The sequence below is a fragment of the Carettochelys insculpta genome, chromosome 4 (genome assembly GCF_033958435.1).
Source record: "Carettochelys insculpta isolate YL-2023 chromosome 4, ASM3395843v1, whole genome shotgun sequence".
NCBI lineage: Eukaryota > Metazoa > Chordata > Testudines > Carettochelyidae > Carettochelys > Carettochelys insculpta.
This window is the reverse complement of record NC_134140.1, coordinates 66693723-66719745: the sequence shown is the minus strand read 5'-3', so window position 1 is coordinate 66719745 and position 26023 is coordinate 66693723. Positions and strand designations below refer to the sequence as shown.

Below are 26023 nucleotides of genomic sequence, written 5' to 3'. Positions count from 1 at the left end.
TCCAGGCTCTAACCTGAATAGATCTCAGCCAGCTGGAACTGGTGAGAGGGCCATCAAGGCCTCAGAAAAAGATAATCTGTGTGTCATATACAGCATTTGAGAGTACAGCTAATTTGCAAGCATACCAGAGGTACCTGGTCTCACTCAGTTACCTCATGCTGAGCTTCAGAAAATATTTAATCTCCCACATACTTCCAGGACTGATTGAGACTGGCTGCCATTGCAGGTTGGAGTTAGTGGGCAAGAATCACCCCCCAAATCGTGTGTCACTATTTGACCATCTGTATGATTACTGCTCTGATGACTTTCCAGGTGCTCCTGAAATTCTTGTTTGAAGATATAGCTGTCCAGTGAATATTTATAAACAAATTGTATTCCCTGTTTAGTGGTGGCCCTTCTCTCTCCTTTCTCCCCTCAATAGGTGTAAATGTGCAATTAATTTGCTAGTAGGGTCTAGAAGAAAGAGTACACATCTTCCTTTGCATGACTTTTCCCTGCATGAAGTTTCCCTGAAAGTTTCTAAAGGATAGGATTTGTCCCCATTGTTTCAATCCAAATCCAATCCAATCCAAATTGGAACTCTAGAGTAGAAAGTTAATCTTTCAGTCTCCCTATTGACTTCAATGGGATTGGGCTCTAAATAAATAATAAAAATTTTACCCGACATCAATTTATGTTTATTTTCCCAGCTACAAATGTTATCTCTTTCATCTTTATTCTTTATATCTTTTTTCATGACTTTTCTTGTTATTTTAAGGAAGCAGTAATATATATAGCATCTATAAACGTAGATTTTATAGAATGTAATATATACTCCCTAAAGTCCAATGGATTTTTTTGCTTGAAAGAATGAATATTTTAACTATCAGACACTTTGTTCAGGGTTCATCCAGAGTACATAGCCACTCATTACCTTGTGGCCTGGATTCAGTCAAAGGTATATTTAATACCAATTTTAAATTATTGTTGTTCCAACAGTATGAGACGATAACAAAAGCTCCAGAAAAGCTGTATAAGTGTTACATTAAACAACAAACACTTTGTTAATGGAATGTCAAGTGTGACATTCCAACCTGCAGAACATGGGAAATTCAAAGCTCACACAGATAAAGAGAGCGAAGAATGTACAAACCTATTAACTCATCTAATCCATCTACGAAGTAATGCAAGGTTATTTCCTGTAATACATTTTCTAGTGTTTAGGCCCAAAATTAAGAAACCTTAACTCTATCCTTTTGCATATGTGTATTATGCTAGGGCTTTTCATTAAAAGATCACATAACACAAGGCATATTAACTTCTCTCTAGAAGTACTGTCAGATTAGCTTCTGTCTTTAAATGATATCATCATTGGCATGCTCTTCATTAGCTGCTTATTACTATGACACAAAGTACTTTAGATCATACAGTGCATTCTGCCTTATCCTGACTTTCATTTTTATCTCACAAATATAAAGATAAATATTTCCAGAAACAATTGTAAAGGTGGCAGCTACAGAAATGCCAAGCAGGTTAGAAAGTCCTTTAGCTAGTCTGATATAAAGAGAAATGCTCAAATATCAAGTTTCTGCAAGGAGGGATTTCTGACTCCTTGGCTGTGTCTACATTAGTTCTCAACTTCGAAGAGAGGATGGTAAGTAGGGTGTCAGAAGATTACTAATGAAGTGCTGCAGTGTGTATGCAGCACTTCATTAAGCTAATTCTCCCCCACGTCAACTTCAAAGCGTCAGACTTTGAAGTGCCAGCTTGCATATAGCCAAGGCTAACCCACCGGTACTTTGAAGTGTCTGGGCAACTTCAAAGTCCCTTTATTCCTCAAAAATTTGGGAGTGCCGGTGGGTTAGCCACAGCTATACACGAGACGGCACTTCGAAGTTTGCCGCTTCGAAGTTACCGCAAGGGAGAATTAGCTTAATGAAGTGCTGCATATGCCCCACAGCACTTCATTAGTAAATCTCCCGACACCACCATGCTCCCTTCAAAGTTGGGAGCTAGTGTAGATACAGCCGTAATTTCACAAATTTTAGAAAAACTCTCACTGAAAAGTGAAAACTTGAACGATCATCTCTTTCATTTGGAGCAAATTCAGCAAGCAAAGGCAGTAGTAATGCATTGACTTCTCGAGTTTTGGTGGACTATTCCATTTGTCGGCCTTCTCTCAAAGAGGTATTGACTATTTCTGCTACTGGTTGTCTCACATGGTCTTCATATTTCATCACCAGCCAAGAAAGTTATAGTCTTTGCTTTTATTTCCCCTGTGCCGTTCCAATTGTTATAGAGACTAGTGAGTGTGGCATGTGTATGGATTGTATGTTTCTGAGATTCCAATTTCTCTGATCCTTTACATCCCCAGAGAGCACTGCTGCCTTTCTTCTTCAGTTTATGAGGTCAATGGTTGAGGAAAAGGTGTAATGCTTGGTGTACACAGTATTGCTATTTTGTCAAATGGACTTTTTGTTGTTGTTTCCACAAAGGAGCCACTGAGCTAGTTCCTGGGTTAAATTTACAGTGATTTCATTAGATTTTACCTGAGTGACATGGTCATAATTCAGACCAGTGATCTTCATCTTGTCAATACAAAGACACAATTAAACTGTGAAGGTTCTACAATTAGGAACCCTGAAGAAGTCTACGCATGCACCTATTCAAATAGTACTAGGAAGCTTATAACAGGCATCAAAGAATTACTTTCACCTCCTAATCGTTAAGATAATGAATCCACATGGGTAAAATCCAGAATGACTCCTCTGCAAGTACTTCTTCTGGAACACCTCTCTGCATTCAGTTCAATTCAATGTGACTTTATTGGGATGGCAAGTAAGGGGGCTATCCCACTTGGCTGGAGCAGCAAGGAGTGAATAAGGGAACAGTGCTAATAAGGAAAATGTGGTACAAAGTCCAGTTCAGTGTGCCATGAACAAATGAGCTGAGGAATATGAAAAGACACATTTTAAATTGTTTATATAACAATTTCAGGAATTTGGGTAACAAGCAAAACAATTTGGGAATTTTCATGGTGAAAATAAATTTGATATTATTGGCATAACTGAAACTAGGTTGGATGATTTTCTCAATTAGAATGTCAAAATATTGATTACAACCCATTCAGGAAGATTGAAATGTGAAAAGAAGTGTGCGCATTGGGGTGGCACTCAAGATTAAAGATACTATTGCCTGTTTTACAGACACTGCTAACTCATAACTCCAGGATCTTGAATGCATTTAGCTCAAAATGCTGAGTAATAAAGCCCAGGAGAGGATATTGGCAAGAGTCTTTTACAGACCACTGAATCAAACCAGAAAAGCCGATGAGTTGATTCCTTAAATATCTGCCTGTAATGTGTGGAAAGAAAATGTGTGTTGCTATGGGCCACATAAATTTGTGAGATGTATACTGGTGGTAACAGCTGGTAGAAAACCATCATTAGTAAAACATCTCTAAAAGTACACCTTCATACCCATGCTAGCTCTGATCAAACTTGTGCATAAAATATAGAAATGTAGCCACAGTATATCAACCAAGTTGCCCAAGTACTATCTTCCTTGAGATGGTTGGTACATACTCAGGCACCTAGCTGCTCCCACTGCCTTGGTACCCTTCTATTTTTAGCATGCTAGCTCACTCACAGCATGCTCCTCAAGCTGAATATGTCTCCTCAAGTTGTAAATTGCACCTCCAAGTCAAAATGTAGACATACTAAAAGTTATAGAAGATGAGTTTTAATACAACAAGTATTGTGCCAAGCACAAAATAATTTGTTATGCACCTCCTTACAATGGATAAAGGTGAATTAATTACTAGTTGTTGGTGGTTGCCAAGGGATCAGTACCCATGTCCTGATTATATCCAGTATGGGCAAACAGAGGACAGTGCTAACCAGCGACTTATATATAACTGTTTCTTCAAAGTGGCTAATTTTCTTAAGGTGATGAAAACTATAAGTGATTGAGGAAAAAAATTTAGGCAATAAAAATGAAATGATAATTGAGAACTCTTTTAAAAGAGTTTATTAAATGGCAAAAAAGCTATAATTTCCCAAATAAATAGCAAGCAATTTAAATTTGAAGCTATAAAGTGTAGAATGTTGATAAAGAAAAATAAGACAACAGGGGAAAATCCAGGCCAGGAGGACTAATGACAGTAAGAAAAGCTATGTCTACACTAGGGGATTTTGTTACCAAAACTCAAGAAGCATCCACACAAAAATGCGTTCTGTAGACAAATTATCAACAGAACTAGGCACTTTTGTCAACAGCCATCTGCCTCTCTCCCATGAGACATTATGCCTTTCTCGACAGAATCTGTAGACAAAAAGCCATGTGGATGTTCCAGGGGGCTCTCTGTCAACAGACAGGGCTTCTGAGTCACTGGGCAGTCCTATGTGCTGTGCTTCTGGTTGGCCATTCTATCGAGAGAGCGGATCGACAGGGTGATCTGCTTTCATGTGTGGCCATGATTTGTCAACAGTTTCGTTGGAAGATATGTTAAGAACAAAGAAATATTAATAGCAAAAGGTTAATAAGTAAATAAGCAGGGTTATATGAGGTGGTTGCCTGTGGTAGCAGGGGCTGGACTTGATGATGTAAGAGGTCTCTTTTAGTCCTATTTTCTTATGTGTAGACCAGATAGAGCTGGTAAAACTATTAATAAGTGCCAGAAAAACCAGAAGTGTTCAATATATATTTTTGCTCTAGTTCTCAGAAAGAAGTGGAATATGTACTCATATGAGGACTGTGAAGTCCTTGCTCATTAAGTCTAAACTTTTATCAACAGATCATGGCCAGCTCTCAACAAAACCTCCAAACAGGCTTTTTGTCAACAGATATCTGCGGAGAGAAGCATTATGCCTCATAAAGAGTGGGATAAGACTGTCAACAAAAGTGCTGTGTTCTGTTTTTTTACTGTCAACAGAAGGCCTTGGGAATCTAGACACTCCACAGATCATGTGGACAAAATCCTCTAATGTGGACATAGCCTGAGGGAGAAAAAGAAAGAGTTAAATGAAAAATCACAAAAGCAGGGGCATAAAGAGAAGATGGAGGGAACAAAATATTATTTTCTCTTTCCAAATCCTGGAGTATCAGATTCAACAAATGTCCTGGCCCAGGTAACTCTTGAGCTAGGAAATTTTCCATCTCATTTGTTAAGAGCTACAATGTTTTTGAGAGTCTCTAACTTAAAGACAATTTTTTCTCAGCTGAAGTAAGCTGCCTTTTCTGCTCTGATTCTTGGATGAAGTAAAAGAAAGCTTTGGTTTTGTCTTCCAGTATGTTGGATGAAAGTGGAGAAAAGCTCTTCACAAAGGTCCATGGACCATAAAGTGATGACAGCATTCAGTATTTTTAATATTGCTCTGTGGCTACAGCATGAATCACACTCTTACAGGGCTGTTTTCATGTGTATACAAAGCAATTTTTAATATTTATTTGTCACTATTGAGCCGCTACTGACTCCATCTTGCGCTACTGCAGCTACTGAGTTGGAGTTGGGAGGAAAGAAATCATGAAAGGAACTAGGCACAGGAAAGGGACTAGAAAGCCCATGGACTGAAGGGCACATGGAGGACTGACATTGAGTTCAGGGTCCGTGGACTCAGAATATGGGGATCTTGGTGAGGTGGAGGGTCCACATTAATGTGGACAGGAATATGGAATGGGACTAGAAGGTCCACAAAGTGATCTGAAAAGAAATGTAGGGAACCAGAGTTGGCATGGAGGTGGAGTATAGGAGACTTGGAGGGGAACAGGGAAAGGTGGAACTTTGCATCCAGATTAAGAGTTTTAAATGTATATAATCTTTTACATGTAAAAATGCCACTCCCCTCATGTTTCCAAGGTGAATCGAAACTCCTCACAATTCACCATTCACCTCACTGTCTACTGCCCCTGTATCTCATCCAATATAACTTCACCCACCCACCTTCCACCATGCAAGCACACAAGCCCAATGGAATCAGCAGAGCATCCAGGAGGGAAGCTCCAAAATTTGTGACCTCCTATGTGAGACAAAGTGTAAGCAGATAATCCGAGCACGGTACCTGAGTGTTGTAGGATGAATATATCTTGTTGTGCACTGCAACTAGCTTCCCCTCTACAGCTTATTCAGTCACCTTTTAACACAGGCCTCATAAGAGCTATGGAAGCAGGCCTCCCTTTTTGTGTCCCTTATTGTCAACCTGGCCATGTTGATGCTAACTTGAAATTCATAACAAAACCCAAATACAAATGTTAGAAAAGAGTCAAGGTTTCAGTGGACTCTGTCAGACGCCATGTAAAGAAGTATACTTTCAAAAACTAGTGTAAACAAAAAACCTACCTCCAAACATATCCCTTTTCTTGACAGAAGTGAACGTTTATAATGAGAATCATGTGCTATGTTCTTCTACTATTTTTCTCCTACATCCACTGTTTGTTGATTTTGATAATTAAACTGAATTAACACATGACTAACTATTTTGTTCAAGTGCTCAGTCTGGCATTTAAATGTCTTCCCCTCATTTGTCATTATGCCATTTTTATGGATAGACTTCACAGCTGTTAAGTATATTAAAAGATAGGCAAATAAACTATCTTTGGTTGGAATTTCTACATCTTTTTTTTCTTTACAACAGTTGCCCTATTTTCTAGGTTGCTGCTGAAGCACAACCTTACTTATACATGCTCCTAGCCAAAGATGGATTAGTGAGATGGTTCTAGCTTCTTTCTACAGAAATTTGAATGAGTTACAGAGAATATGGGTCTTTTTCAAAGTGCATTTTATCTTAAAACAAGATACAGTAGCCCCAGTAAGCAGCTTTTGTGCTTAATGTTCAGCCTCTGGCTATTTCTACTCTCAAAGAGTAACTACTTAGTCAAGTGTAAGTAGATGAAAACATAGGGCCAGAGGCATAACTCCTTTGAAGTCAATGATGCTATGTTAGTTTGCATTTTCTGAGACTGTACCCCATAAACATTATTTTTTTTATCTTCAACTCTTTAAAAGAACTCAGGAACTTCCATGAGTTGTTATTGCTCTATCTCAGCAGTGAATAGCAGCTGCATTTTACATTGATCCATTCAACTGTAGAAAAGCTTCTTATTTTATTTTATTTTCATTTGTTGGCTTTTTTGAATTGTGATGTGTACCCAAGTTTATGGCTCAGTGTTGCCACATGAGAGTGTATTGATCCCTAATGAAATCACCCATTGTAAGCACAGTAATTTAGTATTAAAAATATGCAGTGATGCTTACCTGCTTATAGCATGCAGAAGAGGACCCTGAGGTTGTTTACACTACAGTCCACACACAAAACAGCAGATTGAAAGATCAATCTGCTTTTTCATTAGAGAGCATACACACAGCCCCCACTCTTTCAAAAGACTGGGCCAAGAATCAAAAAATCCAGTTCTATGAGGATTGCTTTTTCAAAAAAAAAATGGACCAAGGAGCATCTACACATGCTTTTTTTCAAAACAAGCTTTCAAAAGGAGGTGCTCTTCCTGATCTGGGAGCAGAGGACAACTTCCAAAAGCAGATCCACGTTCTTTTGATTTTGTATCAAATGAGCTCATTTTGTATATGGATGCTCTATATGTTCTTCTAAGAAAAGGCGTGATTTTCCAAAAGAATTTACTAGCATAGACACAGCCTGAAGTAACAATATTCAACATGTTAATATAACCATTATAAGGTCTGTGATGCTGATCCTACAGGGAGCTCCAAATGGGCAAAGCCCCACTGCTTACCCTGGGGACTGTTGTATACAATTCATTGAAAGAGCAAGGTAATTTGCTTATTCAGGCATCAAGAAAAAAAAAACCCTACTCATGCTCTCATTGAATTCACTTGACCCAAGGGCAGGTATACCACTTAAGCCTTCAATTTCACCCACTGAGACTAGCCTGAAAAACAGCCCTCTTGTTCAAACTGTTTTTATTAAGGGTAGTCATAATCTGGATGGAAACCTCTAAGCAGAGGCTTTCCCTGGTTCACATTCTGATGAATGGTACCAGAAATTATATCTTTTCCTTATTTGTACTAATGTGCTCTTTGTAATTGCTGAACGTTCTTGTACATGGGTTTGTTTACACACACACACACACACACAGAGGGCACCTGGCCCTCCAGGTCAAATGCTTGTTTAGCAATACTAGTGTGGGAAGCAAATTTCATATGTGAAAACCCTTCACTGAAAATTCCTTGCCCGCAGCCTACAGGCATTTAAAACTTGGAACAGTTATCCTGAATGCCCTGACTGACCCTACCTGCCATGTTGGAACATGAGGCAACAGGGCAGTTTTTCAGATACCTCGCAGCTACAACATATAGGATTTTACACATTGATATCAGCAGGTCGAGGTGGAGCTCAGCCAGAGCTAAAGGTTGGGACCTGTGTTGTTTTAAAAAAAACAAAGATCGATTTTGATAACTGAAAAAATTATTCACCCATCAAGAAGGAAACAGAACTGGGAGACCGGTTCAATGGCTGATAAAGAAGGGAAAGAATCAGAAGCCTTCTTCAGAGCATGGGTTGGACCTGCTCTCAGGATGTATCAGGGATGTGGAAATAAAAGAGGCTGTTATCTGAATGTACCCAGATTTCTTTGTTGCAGAAAGTAGAAGGTATATAGTGAAAGAGGCTGGGGGCTGAAGGGCAGGTTCACAGTTAAGGCAGTAGAATGATTCCCTGAAAAACTGGATTCTGTCTTTACCTCTGGCACAGAGTTCTTGTGTGATGTTGGGCAACTCACATCAGAATTTTCACATTTGATAACTATTTTGGGTCCTTCGTTTTCTGAGTGCCCAACTTGAGACACGTGGCATCTGATTTGTGGAAGTCCAGGATGCTTACAGCAGGAATTTTAAAGTTGATTGGAGCTGTTAATGGGAAAATGCTAAGTACTTTGAAAAATCAGGAACTAGTTCCCTCCAGTTATGCACCCTAAATTAGCAGTCAAATCAAATTATCTGGCTGTAATCTCTTTGTGCCTCAGTTCTCCAGGTGTGAAATGAAAATAATATGATCTATTCTAGCCAAAGTGTTCTGAAAATAAACTCATTAATGTTTTGAGGCACTCAAATAATATGGTGAGAGTATCATGGAAAAAAAAACACAAGCAAGTTAATAGTTGTATATTCAATGTCGGGTTTGGATGGTATGTTAAATAATACCTAGGGCCACATATTAAATGAGCACAATTAAAAGAAATATTGACTACCCAGCCATTCAGTGAATGAGGCAGGGATTCTGTAGAAACATGTATTTGGCTACGTCTACACGTGAAGCCTACATCGAAATAGCTTATTTCGATGTAGCAACATCGAAATAGGCTATTTCGATGAATAACGTCTACACGTCCTCCAGGGCTGGCAATGTCGATGTTCAACTTCGACGTTGCGCGGCACCACATCGAAATAGGCGCTGCGAGGGAACGTCTACACGCCAAAGTAGCACACATCGAAATAAGGGTGCCAGGCACAGCTGCAGACAGGGTCACAGGGTGGACTCAACAGCAAGCTGCTCCCTTAAAGGGCCCCTCCCAGACACAGTTGCACTAAACAACACAAGATACACAGAGCCTACAACTGGTTGCAGACCCTGTGCCTGCAGCATGGATCCCCAGCTGCCGCAGCAGCAGCCAGAAGCCCTGGGCTAAGGGCTGCTGCCCACGGTGACCATAGAGCCCCGCAGGGGCTGGAGAGAGAGCATCTCTCAACCCCCCCAGCTGATGGCCGCCATGGAGGACCCGCCAATTTCGACGTTGCGGGACGCGGATCGTCTACACGGTCCCTACTTCGACGTTGAACGTCGAAGTAGGGCGCTATTCCGATCCCCTCATGAGGTTAGCGACTTCGACGTCTCGCCGCCTAACGTCGAAGTTAACTTCAAAATAGCTCCTGACGCGTGTAGCCGCAATGGGCGCTATTTCGAAGTTAGTGCCGCTACTTCGAAGTAGCGTGCACGTGTAGACACAGCTTTTATGTAATTAGAACCTCACAATGCATATCCACAAGAGGGCCAAATTAAGGTTTCTTGTGTGACATTTATCCTAACATGAGTGGTTGACTTTGAGGCCTTAATGTTTTCTTAATGTCCCTTTTTCAGATGTAAATATAAAATATACAGTAAGATATTTTGACCAAACTGCTATGATGACTCTGCTTTGTAGATTGGTCATTTGAACCTCATAAAGTCAAAGCATGTTTTGGGCAGAGGTTTATTTTGACAATGAAAATCATTGTGAGAAGGGGCTTCCCTCCATGTTGCATCTGACAATGGTCAAACAAAGGTTTTGGTTATGTATGAAAGACACCCCAGTACAAAAGTATTCTAGAGCATGAAAGCATACACACACACAGAGAAAGAGACAAGAAATATGGAAGGAGCTTATGATCAAATCTTCCTGAAACAACTGAAGACCCCTTTAAAGTCATTTGGCTGAAGCCCATGTTACAGATGGCCTCAGCCTCCATTTTCGTATGCAGTTTGGTATATTGAGTCTGGGAGATGGGTGCTGAAGGAAAAAGAGAGTAAATGACACATCTGCCACTGGTGTGACTCTTTGTGGAGAGATTAGAGAAATAGTTTCCAATTACATATGAGGATGGAAGAATCTTCAGTGTGCCCTGGGCAGGGCCATGATAAAGGGTGGCCTCCTATTTCAAATTAGTACCACCCTGTGCTAGAATTTGAACAGTAAATTCCACATTTTAAAATCTGTGGGAATTCCTTGTGGCTGTAGGTTTAGCAGCATTATCCAGAGCAGCCATGATTATTGGTATTGGAGGATAATAGCTTCTTTTGGGTAATATAATGAATGTGCACAGAAGAGATGGACTTAACTCCGAGAGGATCTGGAATAATTTTCTAGACAATGGCTTTGATACACTTGGGCAGAAAGCACTGCAACGTGGTCTTGGTAAGCCAGATCCTGTGGAAGCCAATACAAAACTCTTACTGATTTCAGTGGTGCAGGCTCACAATTTCAACTGCTAGCTTCAGAAAAATGACTATGTAAATAAATACAAGAAACTTCATAACCACTTTTGAGACTTATGGATTAAAAGTACTATATTCATATATCACTTTTTAAATTTCGATCAATATAGTTTACAACATATCAATACATTATATATTTGTGTCTATGTAATCATTTGCAGTTGCACGAATAATCGCCACATTAATTTACTAGTATAATAACCTGTCCATAACTTGATTTTTTTCTGAAAACAATAAATACATTTTAATAAAACTAAAACTGAATTTCAGTACATTAGCATGTGAAAAAATATAGAAAGAAAGCTACAGGATAGATATGCTAATACAATTCCCTAAATGGAATGAAAAATCTCAACTTCAACAATGTCAACAAAAACATGTTTCTCTTCAAAGTTAATTTCCATGAGAAACTGTGTTAAATTAAAACCTTCCAGTGCAGTGTCCTTCCATTTTTTGCATTTTTACTACCTAGAGATCAAACAGTTTGACACAGCAAAAATTCTAGTGAGTTAGTAAGAAATGCTGATTGGTTTGTTGGCTGGTGGCCGGGGGAATGTTATGACCGAGTAATTATGTGTTCTGGACAGATGTATTAACCAGGCTTCGGGCTGGAGCCACTGGATATTATTTTAGTCATAAGGCTTGGGGAACGGAATCATTTTCAAAGCACTGGCAGGCTGACGCTGCTTTAGTGATGCCTGTTCCAATGACTCTTTGGCAACAACTTCCAACGCCGCACTTATGACACAGTAAACAAAAACTACATTAAAGGTTTGTTTTTTAGTCATAAAGGAGTTCAACATTTCCACAGAGTTTTTTTGCTATTTTTCAAGCAGCATTGAAGGCTAGTATAAAGCTTCCATCCCTGTTTTTCTTACCAAAGGACTCGAGCCATTTAACAAAAGTGTTTTAGATCTTCTGTATGAAATAATAACAATTCTTCAGAACTCAAGCTTTTTATCAGATCACTGATTAATCCTTATCACTAAACTATACTGGCCCACTCACCTGAAGTGAATCAGATTTTCTGACTGACCTGTTTGAAGTAAAGTTTTTGCGCTTGCTTTTTTTTCATTATTGTCTGTCTGTTAAGGAAAAGTAATGTTATTTTCTGGTGTAAAATATTGCAACTCTTTTGCAAGGCTCCGAGATCCTTTGTTGATGGGCATGGCTAAAGGAGGAAAAAGAAAAGAGACAATGACTTTAAATACGTTCTAAGGGGAAGCTGTGCCAAATTTGTTACCTCTTTCATTTGCCAAAAAAAGTTGTATATGTAAAACTTCATAAATTGCACATAGATACACTAATAATTGCAAGACATATTGTATGTAAATGGTATTTCAGAAGGTAGTGTATGATATGACAAGGCTTTATACATATATAAAAAATATATGATTAAATGTATGATTAAAACCAAAAAATTTCATTAATTTTTTTCCCAGACATTCAGCTCTCACAACTAATATAAATATATAGAGTGACAAAAATTTTTTTTAAATCTAACTACATCACTGTTAGTGTTCTAGGCAAACAACGGTACTTCAAAATAATCTATAGTAGAAAGATTCCATTGTTCTAATTTTTCTGTACTATTATGGAGTAGGAATGCGAACTGGTATGTGAGGCCATTTTGAACATTGACCTGAAGGCAAAATAACAAATATGTCAAAGCTTTTCTTTACAGGAATTAAAATGGGTTCACATGAAGTATTAAAGCTCATTTCTCTGGCTGCTGTTGGATTACAAGAAGATACATAATAATGCATGCATATAGCCTGAACAATGGTTTTAAAGCCATAAGAAAGGGATCTATTTTAAGTTCTGTTGCTGATTTGTTATTTGACTACAGCTTATTTGTACCTCAGTTTCCCTACCTGTAATATGCAGCTCATAAAGTACTTTGAGATCTGCAGATGATACCAACTATACTATTGTTAAATATTGTTAATATTGTATATTTAATTACATGAACAAACTCTAAAGAGTGGAGAGAATAATGAGTACCAAGGGTAAATCCCTTAACTAAAATCATGTTAGAAAGTCAGAACAAACTTCTCCTCTTGGAGCTGCATGGGATCCAGGTATTCTGTTTTCCTTTCATGTCTGTTAAAGGAGAAGGCCTCACAATTTTGGGGGCCCAAGCTGTAGAACTGCAAAAATAACATTGGGAGTTGCCTTTTCCTGAGCTCCTCATGGAGAAAGTGGGATCTGGCAGGCACGCTTGCTTTTCCTTTGATTCTATTGACAACATTCTGAAAGTTACTGAGTTTGCTAGGTTAGGGACTGAGTAAAAAAGCCCTGAATCTTTGCTACTTTTGTTTGTTCTTCAGGCCAGCTATTCAGGAGAGGAAAACAGCATACTGGTGTCAAAATTCACTATTAAGACTTGGGAACAGAACTGAAATCTGGGAGGAGAGAGCAAGATGTGAATTGGGCTTCTCTTTAAACCTTTTTGCCCTTTAAGCTTTCTTGCTTTTATTTAAATACTTTTTAAGAAACTGTTTGGTGTTGCTAGTACCTGAGAAACAAAATAAACATGTCATCTACACAGAATATTGCAGAAAATGGAAACACTCCATTTCTACTGTCATCTAGTTCTCACTTGCTAATAAAGTATATATTGAGAGGTAGACAAAAGAATGTCTCTCTTTAACATGCAGTCAGTATTATGATAGCCTTCAAAGCAGGAAGGAAGGATTGTTTGTACATTTCTATTTTGCCTTACTTCCCAGCATTGTGATGTGTGTTACTAATAGCCTGATATGCCTTTGGAGGGCTGTATTATTTCTTTTTGGAATGATGAATGAAAGATTGGATAGTATAAACTATCTCACCAAAATAGGATTATTATGTCTTTTATTAACATATCGATGTAGAGAGCTATTAATCCATGTATATCTATGTCTATGTCTAACAGCTGTGAAAGGAAAAGCATAAGAACAAAGACAGCACATCTCATCAGCACTTTCTAATGCTTTTATAGAGCAGAGTATCAGAAAGAGAGAGAGAGAAAAAGAGAGAGAGAGGTGTTGAAAAAAGCCCCTAATTCAAAGCCTACTGAAGCCATTGGGAGTCTTTCCATGGATATCAGTGGGATGTCAGGCCAAAGTATTAAACAGACAGAAGTGTGACAGCCCTTAAGACATTAAATGTTAATAAATCAAACCACATAATCATAAGTTAATGAATATCTATTTCATCTGTGTGGATTTATTAAGTGTCTAAGAGTATATTTTCAAGTACTTACCACCCTTCTGCAAAATGAACTCCTCCTAAGTTGCAAAATTCATACAGCTTTTTAAAGTTCTTATTTAAGAAAGAAAATGGCCAATTCAGCTCCGATAAAAGTTTTTCGTAAAACACACCTGTACTAATACTTGGCTTTCAGAATAGTAACATTAAGAAGTATCATAAAATATGGCCCTGATTTGACCTTGCATCAATTTGACACTGAAATTACTCCACTCATTCCAATAGTTATCTGACTTGGTCCAGGAACAAACTATGAAATAGGAGTTCAGAAAAACATATAAATACAGTACATTAATCAAAGGTAAAATCATCTTGTTCATTCTTTGGCTGCATGTTAAAAACAAACTATACCAAGATACATGAAAGTTACATTTTAAAGACCAAAATCTGACAGGGCCTTTGATTACAGAGACCTTTTTACTACACTGACATTTATGGCAACTATCTGTAAACACAGTGGCTGTGTCTACACTAGCCCCCGCCTTTCGAAAGGGGGATGCTAATGAGACACTTCCAGGGATATGCAGCACCTCATTAGCATAATGGTGTCTGCTGCGATTTGAAAGTGCCGCTTTCAAATCACATGCTGCCCGTGTAGATGGAGGCCTTTTGAACGGACCCACCCATCTTCGAAAGCCCATTATTCCTAAAACCAAATAGGAATAAGGGGCTTTCAAAGACTGGGGGGGTCATTTCAAAAGGCCCCCGTCTACATGGGCTGCATGCAATTCGAAAGCGGCACGTTCGAATCACCAAGGTTGCCATTATGCTAATGAGACACTGCTTATTCGTGGAAGCACCTCATTAGTATATCCCAAAGTGTCTCATTAGCATCCCCCTTTCGAACGGTGGGGGCTAATGTAGACATAGCCTGCCATTGTTATAATGTGTGAGCTGGCTAACAACTAAATAGGTGCAAATGATACAGGCTAGAAGATATACACTTGATGTACTAGCTGTGTTATAACCACAGAACAAAAAGACGGTCCCAGCTCCAGGGAGCTTACAATCTAAGACAAGAGGTGGATATAGACACTACAAGGAAACAACGAGACAATATTTTTAGCATGAGACACTGTGGTCTCTGTAAGTTAGCGGCCTGGCCATCAGCAAGTTCATTTAAAACTCCTTAATATGAGTATTGCCACCCAAAATGTGTGGACTGCAGTTTGCAGCTGATATAAACAAGAGCATCCTGTGCCATCCTTCTGATTACATATTATAAGCTAGGCATGCCCCTTGACTGGCAGAACCCTTAAATTATTCGATGTGCTGGGGTAGTCCCTCACTATCTTTTCTAAGGGAAGATGCTGTCTTGTTGCTATGCTATGCCTAATTACCTCTCTGCTCTTCAGAGCTGGAGGGTATAGAGGTCAGTACATAACCCTTAAAACAAATAATAACATCAGGTAGCTGAGAACACGGATCTGGTACTGTTGTGTAAATAGAGAGTACAACCACTGAAATCAGTGGCGTTTCTAAAGTGAAACAGAAGTGGAGAATCATTTATATTTATATTTTCTACAGGCGGAATCATTTACCCACAGAGAGTTGATTTGCTTATTACATGCTCCAGTTGTATATTGTTATTACTCCCTGTGCTGCTAATGGAGTTATTCTTAACTTACATCAGTATAAAAAAGAGCAGAATCAGATCTAGGATTTTTTCACTCACACCACAAAAGGTTTTACATGTTTGTTTTAAAGACAAGGAGAAAAGAAATAGTCATGATTTGTCAATTACTTGCCAGTGACATTTATGTGATATTTCAAGCCCCCAGTAAAACAAAAAAGGAAGCAGTCTCATCCTTTCTAATTAGTAAATATTTGTAAAGCACTTTGAAGATGAGAAGTGCTAAGTGTTAATCATTAATAATATTTCAGCCGATCTGTAACATTTCTGCATGTATGATCACAGGACACATGTCAATAAAAATATATTTGAACTACCGAGACAAAATTGCTTAAAAGCTTTTGATCTGCTTATACATCACATTTCTGCAGGCCTTTTTCTTTCAACCCAGAGGTGCATTCAAATGCAGAAAGATATACAGCTGACATTTCAAACTGAATGACACTGTGATAAACTAGGGTTTCTCTAGAAGATAAAATACATCATAAATCGGTACAACACTTACCTCACTTTAAATATTACTGTCTCCTTTTATCAGGTAACACTATATAACCTCTCCTTACCTCCTTTCTTCCCATATTTTATTTGGGATTTTAATTCCGAACAATGATCACAACCAGAATTTTTTTAATTAAAATAAAATATATGACTTTGGAGGTTTAGGTTATCTGATAAAAAGATTTAATTAAAAAGATACCAGCTCTTTGGAGTTCCTGCTATAAGTGATAATAACTGAAATGTAAGGGCAGATATTTTTCTATAGATGTCTTTTTAACAAAACAAGTATTTCTTTCCCTTTAAAAATAAAGAAGAAAATATCTGTAATATTGTAGCTGCTCATTGAAGAATGTCACAGAATCGTGCATTTATTCACAACTGTTTTAGAGCAAAAGAGTGGAATAAGTATAGAAAAGTATTTCACTCTAAAGGGGCAACCAAGTTTTTACTTTTAGAGCAATGTACAAATACATTAACATAGAACTTGAAAACACACACACAAATTCTGGCTTCGCTGAAGTCAGTGGAAAAATTAATGTAGATGGAGTTAGGCTGTTACTTAGATCTCTGCCCCAAGGATCTTGCAATCAAATTAAGTCTGACAAATTGCGTAGGGGATCCTGCCCCACTCTGGGCTATAAGGGGTTAATAGAACCTTTGTGAAACTGCATAGCGGAGGTTTCAGGAACCATTAATTATCTGATTATGGACAGTACCAAAATGAATCAAGCTGTCACACTATGATCTTAGGTATATGTTGGCTTCAAACTATGATAACTCATTTGATTGTGATATTAGAAAGATCAAAAACATAATTCAAAAATTTCAGAGTTCGATCCATAAAATAGTTACAAAAGTCTAAATAAGTGGCTTGATTTTCAGACATACTGAGAATCCACAATCTACCATTGATTTCCCACAAGTTTTAAAATGTTGGTAAAAAAAAAATTATCTTCCTATCTGAAAAAGGGGGGATAATACACATATTTTCTTAACTACCTCTCAGGAGTAAGGTGAGAATTAGTTAATATTTGTAGCCTCCTTTGTAAGACTGAAGTACTGTCAGGATTTTTAATACCTAAGGACATAATCGTCCCCATGGGCCAGGGATTACATGCCTTTGGCTGTGTAAAATCAATGCAGACACATGACATTCTAAAGTGTCACAGGCTGCCATTTGGCAGCATTACCAACGGTCACTTTTTGACAGTTAGCTCCCCCAGCAACCTAAACTCATGAATAATCAATGAGCAGGTGTTTGAATCATGGTTTCTGATTGGATGAACACCTGACTTTCTATAACCTTCTAAGTTTAAAGAGGACCTGACTGAGAACTGCTAAGTATGATAATCAGGTTATGAATTATTCATAGAATCATGCTATATAAGCAGGGCTCACCTGCCATTCGCCGGCCCTTGGGTACAGAGACAAGATTCTGTGACCCTGTAGAGGGAGGTGTGGCTGCACAGCAGTGTCCCCCAGTTCCTCAGGCCAGCTCCTAGGAGCGAAGAGCTTGAAATCACCTAGCTGAATCACTGACTGAAATCACTTAGCGCCGCCATCTGACCACGGCGCCAGCGCTCCCAAGCCATCTCGTCAGCACAGCGCTTCGGAGGAGCGGCAAGAGGCCTCAGTGGGACAGCGGCCAGGTGGCGAACTGGCCCGCCGCAAGGCGGGTACTGCGTACCTGGTCACCTAACCCTGAGGCCGCCATCTTAGCCGGACTTGACTTACACTGGACAAGACCCACCTACTGGATTGGATGACATAACTGGACTAGACACGTAATTTATTTACCTGGCCCGCGCACTGTGTGGAGCCATATTGATACCAGCTTGGGACACCGGGACCCTCCGTGAGGGAGCAGGGGTAGCTCCCCTGCTGTGTACCCTCCCCGACGGGGGAGGGGCAGTACCTGGGGGCCTGACCCCTGAGGCTGGGCCTGAAAGCCCAGGCTGGGTTTTCACTTTGTATAAACCAAAGCACATTTAATTAATAGTTAGCATTGTTAATATTTATTAGTTAAGTATAGTAGTTTTTAGTTGTTATAATAGTTTTAGTGATAAGGTGAAGGTTTAACCTCCCGTACCCTCTTACCCATCCCTTTTTATATATCGCAGGCATAGGTGCAGCCTCTCTGCCTCCCTTTATTGCTTGCCTTCCGTGGCCTGTAGGAGAGCAACCGCCTCCCAGGATCACAGTTTATAGGTCGGGCCTAAGGAGAGCAGCAGCGGCCTCCGAAAAACGGAACAGCCCCAATGGCCTCCTAGGTACCAACCTCTCTTTGGGTCGAGTTAGCACCCCAACCCCAGGAGGAGGTGAGGAGTAGCGCCCTCACCCCTCTCCTTAAGGAAGCAATGAGGATTTAAATACCCATTCCTAAGCATATTTACCTATATTTATTAACCTAACCCATTTTGCTTTCCGGAACAATAAAATTTTAAGACAACAGTCAAGGAACTTCATGGAAACAATGTTAATTGTAAGTTTTAGTTACTGATAAAACATTTAGTAATAGTTAGTTTTTTAGTGTTGATACTGTAGATCTGATTTGAGTTACCCAATAGAGATACTAGTTACTTTGTTTCAATGCCACCCTTGTCCTAGTCTCGTTGTCTCTGCTAGCCACTTCTATCCAGGAGGCCTTAGCGGATCCAGAGCATACCGGGTGGCACTGTTCCGTCTCAGGGGTTGCAGCAGGCTTCGAATTTGGGTCCTGGGATCTGTGCTAAGGAGGGTCAACCCTCCTTTGAGGTTTCCATTTAACCAACAAATATTATTACCCCCCAAGAGGAAACAAACAAGTACAAGTTAAAGACAGAGGAGTTGTTGTTGTTATTTTATTTATTTAGGATATTCTGGTTTTCTGAAAGTGGAGACCCAGGACTACTTTTCATCAACTGTAAAATACCTTTCAACTGTATAAGATACAGATATTTAAGCATGAGTTATTCTTATATTTTGCAATTAACCAGGAAACTGGTTGGAATTTCTTTGAACTAGCCAGATTGTTAACATATAAAATGTTTTTGCTTATTTTATAAATCATTCGAGAAACTTTGATCACATCAAGAATAAAGCTTTCTGTTTACTGCTACCATTCATTTCTTAAATATTAATGATCACAACTTGGGTAAGTAAATGGGAAGAATTGTGTGCACTCCCTTTTTTGCCACTTCTCAATTATTTATCTGGAGTATGGAGATTAGTAATCATCTATGGCAGCTCATCCAGGGCATGGAAAAGACAAGTGGGCTATACCTCAAAGATGTCAGAAGGATAGCAAGTCACCAATTCTTAACTTTACTCTTTTTTCAGTTAGAGAAGCAGCTTTATTGTCAAAAGTGTTGAGCCCTGATCAGTTATTGGGAGTCACAGGTGTAAGGCACTTCTGAAAACCAGACCAAACTTACGTAGATGACTAAATAGGGTTTTCAGACTCAGCTTCAGGCATGTGGTTTTGAAACTGTTGGCCCTGTATGTATAATATTTAATACCATCTAATGGAAATGTGAGTCATTTTAGCCATATAAATGGCATATTCTTTCAAAAATCCTGTTATCCTCTTGGAGCCAAAGCACCCTGTTTCAATGAGTTCCATAGGTTGATTTATGTATTATATTAAAGAGGTTTTCTGTTTGTTTTAAATTTATCTTCAGTTTCATTATCATAATTAATAGTGTTTATTACTTTACTGCCTAACAGTCAGCTGAGAATGGGGCTATCATTAAGTGTTCCTCTGTTCTTATATTTGGAAAAAAGTGGTGAGTATAAGTTCTGTTATTTTCTGCATACAATTCATTAGTATTGTCTATCATGTCTTTTTTTTCTATCTTGCCTTCTTAGAGGCTCGACCAGCTCTAATAGAGTTCCCCTGTTGAAAAGATAATAATATCCCAGAAAGCAATGGAATTTGACAAACTATTGGAACTTTTAAAGTGAGCCCACTGGATTGGCCAACTCATGGCAAGCAGAAACTGGATTTAATAGGTCAATGATGCAATCCATACTTCCTTTAAACAAATGAGTGGCTATTTTCTTTTCTTTTTTTAAATTCAGAATCATTTCTGTCCCTCAATTCAATTGAACTATTTTCAGATCATTACTGGAGCATTTTCTTTCCAAATATCAATGAGAAAGAGGTAAAAATAGATCATGACTAACAGAATCCAGGAAGAATTTTAGGAAGATGAAAAGAACAAAGTGCTGGCTGTATATTTGCTTTAAAACTAACATCAATCCAAGAAAGACTGGAGTCACTTTTTTTTTTAAAGGATTAAAGGCTTTTGTTGTCACCTGACAAAAGTACAAAGCAAAAGCTTCTTATTTACACACTTCCATCTTTCTTCTGTCTTGAAGTGATAAAAATTCATTGGGATAAGTGTGCAAAGTCTCTCACTTCTAGTTCACCGATATGAATTTGGCTCAGGTTTGTAGTGGTCAAAAGTTCCTTGGCATATAGTCACTCTTTCAACATTACTTTTGGTGACTGTCAACGATCTCTGCACAGTTCCTCGTGGACAAGTATCCACACCTCCCAAATCATCACAGTTATACAAAAACAAAACAGCAGTCATGTAGCACGTTAAAGACTAACAAAATAATTTATTAGGTGATGATAAGGGACAGACCCACTTCTTCAGATCATGGCCTTACCAGAACAAAATCACTAGCACAAAATGAACATGGATACTGAGCTACTGTCTTCTGTTCACAGTTCTCTCGCCGCAGGGCTAACATAAAGAAGCTTGCACTGTTCAATAGATAAAGTACTGGCACTGTCTGTTTTGCACTTTTTATATACTATGTAAAAATATACTTGATACTCACTGTATCCACCAAGAAGCAGCATTTTTGTTTGTATCATATATTAGTACAATAAATAACAGGCAGTGCAGTCTCTGCTGATTCAGAGCCAGGTTTTCAAAAGTGTTACTTTACCTCATTCAGTTTTGCTTATGCTCAACCCACATGCAGATGCACCATATGTATTGCTCTGATTCTCAAGTGCATTTAGGTATGTGGTGCATAAACCAGCATTATAAACAAGAGCCCTGGAGAGATCCTGCTGCCGACAGGGCCAGGAAATGCAGACAATTCTGAAAAAGGGGAATTGAGTATATTTGTTTAAGGGATAGTCATAAGAGATGTTGTTACTTGAGAGAGGTATACATTCTTGCTTGCCCTCAGCTGTCTAGTTCTTCTTCTCAGTGTCTTCCAAATCATTAATCATGTATGCTGATAACATGTGGGGAGAGGAAGCTTTAAAAGTGTAGTTTAATCCATAAATTAGAATAATGGACTTTGACAAAAGGATAGGGTCCATTTTCAAACTTGTTATGCGAGTAACTGATTTTATTCAGAATACTTTAGCCATCTTTAGTTGTTTACATAGTAATTTCTATAATGAAGGCCCAGTGGTGCATGCCCTGTGCACACAGCAACTTACCAGGATCAGGCCGTAGCATATAGTAAATTTGTTTATGCTTAGATAATCACATAGTCCTACGACTCCAGGAGTATGCATGGATGACTGTGTTTATAAATAGAACTAACATATTTTTTTCATATTATTGATCTTATTTTTCTAAAAATGAGCTCCACTTGGATAGAAAACCTATTAATTATATTTGTACGCTAAGATGTTTCTCAATTTCTCTATTTTTGTGAATAGCTGCTTTTATGCTGGGTTTAAAAAAATGTCAATATCTCTGAGGAAAATCCTAATTTGAGAGGGCGATTATGTTCTGGATACATGGAAAATAAACTTGTAAGCATAATGAGTTATGTATGCTAACATTTTTGTTCAAAATTCGAGGGGAAAAGATCTAATTATTCAAATATTCCCACCTTTAAAAATTAAAGGAAGTTATTCTGAAACATCACAAAATGTGTTTATATTTTGTATTTTTAAGTCTTAATTCTATTAGTCACTTATTTTCCAGACCTTTTAAAAATCTGTCTTCTAACTGCTGTCACTCTTAAATGATTGAAAAATAGTTAACAAGAAAACACAGGATCACTTTACTGTTAAATGCATTACTGAAGTAAACAGTAAAACACCATAATGGTATGTTGGAAACATTTAAATTTGATAGGCATGATATATAGCTAGGGAAGTAAATGTACTCAAATAATTATGCTGTCTTTGAAAAACTAGCCTATGTAAAAGTAGATTAACCAATGAGACTGAAGTAGTAGCTGTCAAAGTTTCAGGAAGTAATTAAACAAGCAGAGGTCCTCTCTTTTTACTGGCTGTTTCTGGATTACATAGGGATTATGAAGAGAGACAAGAAAAATGACAGAGCAGCTAAATGGCCAATCCCTCCCCCAAAGAAAATGTTTTGTCTCAATAGATCAGCTTTCTCATTTGCAAATAGAAAATATTTTGCAATATTTTGATTGTAGGTTTTTCAGAAAATTTGCTCTTCTGAAAAATAATAACCAGGTATGGGATTTTAGATGATACACAATGAACTGCATCCCTCAAAAGAATTATTTCCTGGTTCTTTAGGGGGTTTATTTAATCCTTTGCTCTTTTGGTTGTCTGCCAGCTGGCATGGTGCCTTTCATTTCAGAAATAAGGTTCTCAATTGTTTCTACAGCTGTTGTCAGTGCTGCATAATTCCTTGCAAATAGCTTGATTCTGTGCACTGTCCTACATCTTTCTTAGAGGATCTCAGAATGTGCCCTGCCTTGGTTCATGACATTCTGTTTTTCAGTCTTCACACAGTGCCACAGGCAATGACTACCTTTGGGTGAATGGCAAAAGCAGAGCTAACAGTAAAGAAGTGTTTACTTGATTTTTTTCTTTGTTTGCAGAGATGTAATAATTCAAGAGTCACACTGCAAAACAATAAACTTGGAATTATTCATGACCTCTTTAAAATTCATTTTTAATCTGGCAATATGGCACGGGTACTTGGTGCTGTACAAAAACCTAAGATAAGGGATTGTGACTTCAGAAAGATGAGGAACTTCAGGAGAATGCACTGTGTGTGTTCTGAACAATCCCTAATACTTCAAAAAGGCAGTATAGTAGCAGCTGTGAGATACCATGAAACCTTTAGCCTCTTTCTTCCTTCTCCAGCTGCTTTACCAATGACCTCTTGCAGTGGGTGTGATCGGGGGGTGGTAAGTATAACGGATTTCACAAAGGAGAGAGAAAGGAAACAACCTGAAATTCAGCTCAGCCGGAGTTTGGGAACAGGGAACCAGGGAACACATCTGAACATAAGAACGGCCATACTGGGTCAGACCAAAGGTCCATCTAGCCCAATGTCCTGTCTGCCGACAGTGGCCACTGCCAGGTGCCCCAGAGGAGGTGAACCGAAGACAATGATCAAGCGATTTGTCTCCTGCCATCCATCTCTCGCCTTCGACAAAAGGCTAGGCACCATACTTTACCCCTTGCTAATAGCCATCTATGGACCTGACCTCGAAATATTTATCGAGCTCTTTTTTAAACTCTGTTAGAGTCCTGGCCTTTGTCAGGGAAGCCACTTTCCCCTGGGGTACAGTGTCCCCCAAAGGCCCGAGGCTGGAGGTCAAAGCAGTGAGGCAAGAGTGAGATCTAAAAGGAAACTTTATTTGCATGCATGCAGGCTTGGTAGCATGATACTTGGTAGCCTTGGTAGCCTGCAGCTTGGTAGCCTGCATGCATGCAAATAAAGTTTCCTTTTAGATCTCACTCTTGCCTCACTGCTTTGACCTCCAGCCTCGGACCTTTGGGGGACAGTGTACCCCAGCTCTGGTGTTGTAAGATAACCCAATTTTGTTGTGGCATGTCCTGCTGGCGTTTGCGGCATTCATTTTTCCAGTGGCCATTTTTGCCACAGTAGTGACACTGCCCAGTTCTTAGGGGTCCCCAGGGCTGAGATAGTGAGCGTTGCTGCTGTTGTTGGGGAAAAAGAAAAATTTTAACCCTTATAGCAGTTTTTCCCCCACACCTTCACAGTGTCCTCTGGTAAGGAGTTCCACAGGTTGACTGTGCACTGTGTGAAGAAAAACTTTCTTATATTAGTTTTGAACCTGCTACCCATTATTTCGTTGGTGTCCTCTAGTTCTTATATTATGGGAACAAGTAAATAACTTTTCTGTGTTCACTTTCTTCACACCATTCATGATTTTTTATACCTCTATCATATCGCCCCTCAGTCTCCTCTTTTCTAGACTGAAAAGTCCCAGTCTCTTTAGCCTCTCCTCATATGGGACCCTTTCAAAACCCTTAATCATTTTAGTTGCCCTTTTCTGAACCTTTTCTAACGCCGATATATCTTTTTTGAGGTGAGGAGACCACATCTGCATGCAGTACTCAAGATGGGGGCGCACCATAGTTTTATATAGGGGAAGTATGATATTCTTCGTCTTATTTTCTATCCCTTTTTTAATTATTCCTAACATCCTATTTGCTTTACCGACTGCCACTGCACACTGTGTGGATGTTTTCAGAGAACTATCCACTATAATTCCAAGATCCCTTTCCTGATCTGTTGTAGCTAAATTTGCCCCCATCATATTGTATGTATAATTGGGGTTGTTTTTCCCAATGTGCATTACCTTACACTTACCCACCTTAAATTTCATTTGCCATTTTGCTGCTTGCTTAGTTAGAGAATTAATTCTGGAAGTTTCACACAGCCCAGATCCAACCAGGTATTTTAATAATTCTGAGTCATTCATCCCAAATCTGTCTTTTTCCAAATCAAATAAATAAGAGCCATAGGGTTTTAATTTTAATCAATAATTTTAAGAAAAGGAAGTCAGGGCTTAGAGAGAAAAGTAAAATAGGATGAAGCAAATTATTAGCGGATCTTAGCATCTCCTTAACTATATATTGTTAACTTTACGGGTGAACTGGATGAACAGCCCTATGAGAACTCAAGGTACACATGGAGGCATACATTCCCCCATCTTTCATCCCATATGAGTTGTTATAACTGGGTCATGCATGGTGCACTTAAATCTTTATTAGGTTTACCTGAGGTGTCAGAAACTCAACAAAACAAAACAAAACAAAACCCACCTTGACGACTGCTCCTGAGTTCAGAATGGTCTGGGTGAACTTCCGTCTTGAATTCTGGTTTTAGTTTGGTTTGCTTCCTTCCTACTTATTGAAGTAGTTTAGTTACAGAGAGATTTATCCCAATATGATAACAAGTAGGTTCGTAAGCTGCCAATACAGTACCTGTGGTGGTAAGTACATATTAGGACAAACTAATTAATTCAAGATTCAGTGAAAACTCCTTATTTGATTCCTAAAACATTTTGTATTGCAAAAATAGTTTCATACCATGTAAACAAGTATTCTCCTAAAAATTAGAAATAGAAATCTTTCTTACTTCCCTGCCTGTATACAAAATAATATGTCGTGATGTTGACAACTAATAGGCCAGACTAAACAGCAGCCCAAGATCCTGCATTTTGGTCCCACTCCTGCATTGTGACCTCACCTCTGTTTGGGTTGGAAGCCACAAAATCCATCTTCTGGAAAACCCAACACTAGGGCTTCCCCTCTCCACGAACAACTGCACTCTGTCACCACTCTGCAGCTTGTTTCAGAAGCAGATTGACTCAACCCCAACTCACCCAAGCAGAAGTGTGTGTGTAAGAATAAGGATCCCTCCAAAAGCAACCAGCAGAGCTATGATAGGGAGGCAGC

The 26023-nt window shown here is 38.8% G+C and overlaps 1 long non-coding RNA gene across 1 annotated transcript in view; it reads right to left on the bottom strand.

Annotated features, from left to right (window-relative positions):
• LOC142012557 (uncharacterized) overlaps window positions 1–25545 on the bottom strand; it is a 71158-nt gene extending 45613 nt beyond the window's left edge. The window contains exon 1 of the long non-coding RNA XR_012645394.1: window positions 25388–25545. This is a non-coding gene — a long non-coding RNA (uncharacterized LOC142012557). The remainder of the gene's footprint in view (window positions 1–25387) is intronic.
• Window positions 25546–26023: the final 478 nt, after the last annotated feature.